The sequence below is a fragment of the Zingiber officinale genome, chromosome 10B (assembly GCF_018446385.1).
Source record: "Zingiber officinale cultivar Zhangliang chromosome 10B, Zo_v1.1, whole genome shotgun sequence".
Classification (NCBI taxonomy): Eukaryota; Viridiplantae; Streptophyta; class Magnoliopsida; order Zingiberales; family Zingiberaceae; genus Zingiber; species Zingiber officinale.
Window position 1 is genome coordinate 40695878 of NC_056005.1, and position 5899 is coordinate 40701776.

General features: G+C 41.2%; 1 long non-coding RNA gene across 1 annotated transcript; it reads right to left on the reverse strand.

Annotated features, from left to right (window-relative positions):
• Window positions 1-869: 869 nt before the first annotated feature.
• On the reverse strand, window positions 870-2232 carry LOC122029953. The gene is made up of 4 exons (XR_006125255.1): window positions 1714-2232; window positions 1529-1632; window positions 1327-1429; window positions 870-1037 (listed from the first exon to the last, which is right to left on the reverse strand). It is a non-coding gene; the product is annotated as an uncharacterized LOC122029953 (long non-coding RNA).
• Window positions 2233-5899: the final 3667 nt, after the last annotated feature.

Here is a 5899-nt window from a genome sequence, read left to right on the forward strand (position 1 = left end):
ACAATGGAGGCGGGTGAGTCCAACACTCAGCAGTACAATTGATATGTAAAGTAAAGAAATAACACCTAACACTAATCATGTGTGTACAGTCTCGATAAAAATAAAGGTAAATGCAAACCAAGAAGACAGGAGAGTACTAACCAGGACCGGTATAAGGACAAACAAGAAGGTATAGAAGACCGCCAAACATAGGTATCGAACAATACGCGTATAAATGCAACAATCACACGATCACAAACAATAAATGATGCGTATGATGCGATGTCATGGTCACCCCGACGCTACCACCAACTCATAACATAAGTGGAACCGAGTGGGTAGAGCTGACAACCGCTCTCTGCATCACTACCCACGATGGTGACCGAGTGGATGTCTTGTCGAGTCACATATACTCCTACCCAAATCATAAATGGGGAGCGCAATGCTCTCATCTCCCGGTACACTATGACGGGAGGGATCTCTAACGTCTACACGCTGCGTCACACTACCCATGAGCGGACCAACGGAGCACCGGAAGAGCTAAACTGACGTGCTACCACGCCGTGTCACGCTACCCGTGAGCATCACAACGGAGCATCGAATGATGATGAAACTAGCAAGTGCTCAACAATAATGGAGCAATCTATCGCACAAGATGCGATCATGTGAATGGTGCATGTCACTAAGCATGGTAATATACTAAACCAACCTCTGGACATATAATAATGGGCACCATAGTGAATAAATCATATCAAGGTATACTGATCAAATAAGGTATCAAACCTAGGTCCTGACATGGTAAAACATGGTTATATCACTACCCATGAGCATGTGAAATCAGATAGGTATCAATACGAGATGCAAACAAACAATCAATCAAGCAGGCAACATGTATCGGGCAGTGATTAACCGAACAAATAAGAAAACACAATTAATGTAAATTGTTAATTTCATTACTAAGCATATCAAAGATAATAAGTCAAAAGTACCCGCCTCCGATAAAATGATCCAATACGCTAATCGAGATACCCGTCGAGATACCGTCTCGAATCAAAGTCCTGTAGTACATGCATCCAAATTTAGATAATTATATATAAATAAATTAACTAAATCAAAACCTCGAGAAGCTAATATAAACCCAGATTCAATTATAAACCCTAATTGAATCATTTAACTCCTCAATCGTTTTTAATTAATCCATTCGAATTAGGACTTGCAATAAGCATGGTAGTCATAGCATCTTACTCGATTTAGCCCTAATTCAATACATGTACCTAGGTTAACATTAGTTATTAACAAATCCATCAATCATCAACAACATGATCAAAATAAAACCCTATACCGTACCTCAATTCACAGCCGCAATGTGAATCCACAACCGAAGATAACTTGCAGCCAATAAACCTAACTGAAAACGAGGTAAATGGTGCTGCCCTCTAAATCAAATACCCTACATTTTAGTGTCCAGATTAGAATGGAACTCAAAAATTATTACAGTAGTCCAAACAACACAGAATCTACAACAAGGATCAAACTCTCTACTCCTTACCTCACTACCTAGCCACTGTTGGCGCTGGCACAAGATGCTGCAGGATGGGGTTACTGTCGGAAATCAAAACACCCACAATACACAAAACCTCACCAATCCGTGACCTAGATTAGCAGCAAGGAGATGATCAAGTTCATGAGTGGAGATACTGCCCAACCATAACCTAATTCCAAACCAAAACTTACCTCCAAGATCAAATAGGGCACGCGGTTGGAGGCTAGGGCAGAGGCAAAGGATCGTCGGTGCTGCTCGGGTCAAGAGTCGGCGGCCAATGCTCGGGATCTCCATGGATAGGGCGACGGGCGTCGGTGGCTAGGGCTCAGCGTCGGCTGTGATCGGCGGTAAGAGGAGAGGAGAGGGGTCGGCGACGGTGCTAGGTCAGCGGTGGGCTCTGTGCAGAGCTCGGCGTGGAGAAGGCCGGCGGTGCTGAGTGAGTCTAGGGCAGAGGATGGATCGCCGGCACTGCTCGGCGTTGGCTCTGTGAGTTGTGGCCGGCGATGGATCTAGGGCATGGCTGGCGCAAAGAGGAGAGGATCGGGATGAGGCGTGGTCGGCGGCCCGACAGATTAGGGTTGGCGTCGCGCGAGGGAGATGAGAGGAAGAAGGCGGCTTCGGGTGTGCGGCTCGGGAGGAAGAAAATGAAGAAGAAGATGGAGGAACTGCCGTGCGGTTAGGGCTCGGGTTCGCGCGGGGAAGAAAGAGTGAACGGCGACACAAAGAAAAAGAATAAATAAGGAAAAGGAATTAAGAAATTCAACTTTTCCTCATTTAAATGGGTAGCCTAAACAGGCTTTTCCGGGCCCCGTTTTTATCTCCGTTAACTTGTCCATACGAGCTCCGAAAAATTCTCGAAAAATTTCCAAAAATTTCGGAAAATTTCCTTATTAATATTCGCCTATTTTTCGATATTTTACATAAAGGGTGTTTCCTAGGAGCATCTTTATGTGACGATAGAGAGAAGGGACTAGACCATTAATCTGAGTTTATAGAATGTTTCTCTACTTAGAATTAGGACTTCATTGATGGATCTTATGCATACTTTTTTTTTCTTCTCCTTGCAAACCTGTTTTCATTTGAATTCTGCATTCTAGAGTAGAGGAAATTAGGAGTCTAGGATATAGAGCTTTTGAGATAAAGTTGCCTGCATTTTCCATTAAGTATAAAAATTCAACATGCTACATTAATACATTACAAGTGTACTCTCAAGCCCTGTAGAGATGTAAATGATTCACACTCCAAGGTCATTCCAACCTTTTTCCATCTACATGCTGGAGATAATAGGAGCTTGAGGCCAGCTTCTCTGCTATTTTGTATGGTCTGCCCCATTGTGGCTCTAGTTTGGTGATATCACCGACTGACTTGATCCACTTCCAGACTAGGTTACTTACCTAAAAAACCTTGGAATAACTCTTCTATTGTAGTTTGGCTTTATTTTTTAGCGGTAGGCCATCAACCGAGCTGCGACCTTGTCTTTGACTTCCTTTATCAAGTCGAACTCCATAAGGTGTAGGTCATCATTGTCTTTGTCATATAATTATCTCTAATCAGATTCCACACCAACTTCGATTAGGACAACTACTTCACCACCATAAACAAGATGAAAAGGTATTATACCTATTACTTCACGGGGAGTAGCGCGGTAAGCCCATAGCATACTCGGTAATTCATAAACTCAACTTCCCCTGACATGATCAAGCTTAGTTTTGAGGCCTATATTAATTTCTCTATTAGTAACTTCAACTTAGTCATTGCTTTGAGGATACGCTACTAAGGTAAAGACCTACATAATACAGTAACTTGAACACCATTCTTTAATCTTCCTATCCTAGAATTATTTTCCATTATCTGAGATGAGCTTGTATAGGATCTCAAATCGACACACAATATTTCGCTAGAGGAATTTGATAATCATCTGCTCAGTAATCTTAGCTAGTGATTCAATCTCCATCCATTTAGAAAAATAATTCACTGCTACCAATAAGAATCTTTTCTGAGTGGTGTCATAAGAAAGGGCCCTATGATGTCCATGACCCATTGATCAAACAGGTAGGAAACAATTGATGTCTTCAATAACTCTTTGGGACGATGTGGAATATTCTAGTACTTTTGGCATGATAGGTAAGTTATTGCAAATTTGGCAACATCAGCCTGTAGAGTGGGACAAAAATGCCCAGTCAGTAATATCTTTTGGGTGAGTGACCGACTTCCTGCGTGGCTTCCGTAAGAACCTTGATGCACTTCTTGTAGGATGTACTACACATCTTGGGACCGACGCATTTGAACAATGGTTGGGAGAAAGCCCTCTTGTATAGATGGTCTCCAATTAGAGGAAACCGACGAGCTCTCTTCTTAATTAGGCGTGCTTGCCCTCGGTCGGCTGGCAAGACACCCTGCTAGAGAAATAAAATTAATGACGTTCTCCAATCAGTTTGCAGCTCCAACTTAGCCTATCTTTCAATATGAGCTACCAGTAGAGTTTGTTCCACAGGCTTATCCAGGGTCTATGTAAGTATAGCAACGGCTAATTTGGCAAGATCATCCACTGTTTGATTCTCTAAATAGGAAATCTTTTGTATAATTACCTTATAGAACTTAGCCTTCACTTTGTCGAATGCTTCTGCATAAAGTTTGAGTTGTTCATTGTTAATCTTGAAATTGCTTGATAATTTCTGAGCGACCAACTTGGAATCTGAATAGATTAAAACTTGGATGACCCCTACATGTCAGGCAACCCTACATGTCGAGCGACCTGCAGGCCAGCTATAAATGTTTCATATTCAGCTTCATTATTAATAGCTTGATAGTATAGTCAGATGGATAATTGCATCTATCCTTCCTTGGTGAAATCATAAGAATTCCTATCCCACTACCCTTACGGGTAGATGACTCATCCACATATATCTTTCAAGTTTCTTCTGGCTTATGGTTTTGTATTTCTGTTATAAAATCAGCCAAGACTTAAGCTTTGATCACCGTTTGGGGTTAATATTATATATCATACTCACTAAGCTCCGTGATCCACTTAATCAACCTCACTAAATCCTCCGAGTTGATTAGCGCTTGACCAAATGTGTTATTGGTTAATATGATAATCGGGTAAGATAGAAAATAAGGACGTAACCTCCGAGCGGTCAAAACCAGTTTGTATGCCAACTTCTAGAGTGTAATGTAGCGACACTCGAGACCTATCAATAAATGACTTAAAAAATATAGGTTGTTAATCTTTCTCTCCTTGCCTTACCAACACTAACCCAAATGCATGTTCACTAGAAGACAAGTAAACCCACAAAAGCTTGCCTACTACTAGTTTAGCAAGTATGGGAAGGGCGGATAAATAAATCTTCAATTCTTCAAAGGCTTTGTCGCAGTCGGCATCCCATTGAAACTTGGTCGCCCGACGAAGTATCTTGAAGAAGGGCAAGCTTCAGTCAACTGATCTAGAGATGAAGTGAGATAATGTTGTGATCCGACCAGTCAGTATTTACACTTCCTTCAAATTACGCAAGGGAGTCATGTCTTGAATATTGGTTGCTACTTGGAATATCGTACTAGTTCCCCTGTACAAAAATTTTGTACAAGTCCCGAACCTTCCCTAACAACTTATTGTGTTCTTTAGAAATTAAATTTAGAATCGCAAACAGAACTTAACATTATTGATTCCAAATTCAACTTATCTGTTCTTAGAGGTTTAGACTTGGATCGCAAACGATGCTTAACATTATTAATCCAAATCCACCCATGTTACAAATTTGATTAAATATTTATTTCAGAGATTAGCTTCTAGGTTAAACATGGCGAGGCACTAGGTCTTCTTGGTTATGGGAGCATCCACCACTTCCTAGACAAAGCCTTTCAACGAAATTCAATATTTAATCTCCTTATAGTAACCCTAGGTTTAACCATTAAGAACAATCGAATCACAAGATCGAAAAAACAAATGAAACACAAAATCAAATCATAAATTCGAAATCTAGAATCGTTAGCCTCTTGTGTTTAGTATTTCAAAATCCATACAATGAAAACTAGTATGATGCGGAATAAGACAACTAGTTATACCTTTCTTTATAGCTTATAGACCTCACGATCTTCTATTGTATTACTCTTCTTATCTCAGGCGTCGTGTGGGTGACGATCTACCAAGACGAGAATCCACCCAAGCCTTCTTCTTCCTTCCAAGTTTCGGCCACCAACTTTCTCCAAGAGATGATGAAGTTCGGCCACCAACTTTCCTCCAAGGGATGCTACACAAGAGAACCTCCTTCTCTTCTTCTTCTCCTTCAAGCAACCGGCTATCAATGGATCTCTACAACAATATGGTGCCGGTCACCAAGAGGGAAAACAAAGGAGAAGAGAGAAAGAGTAAAGGCTGGC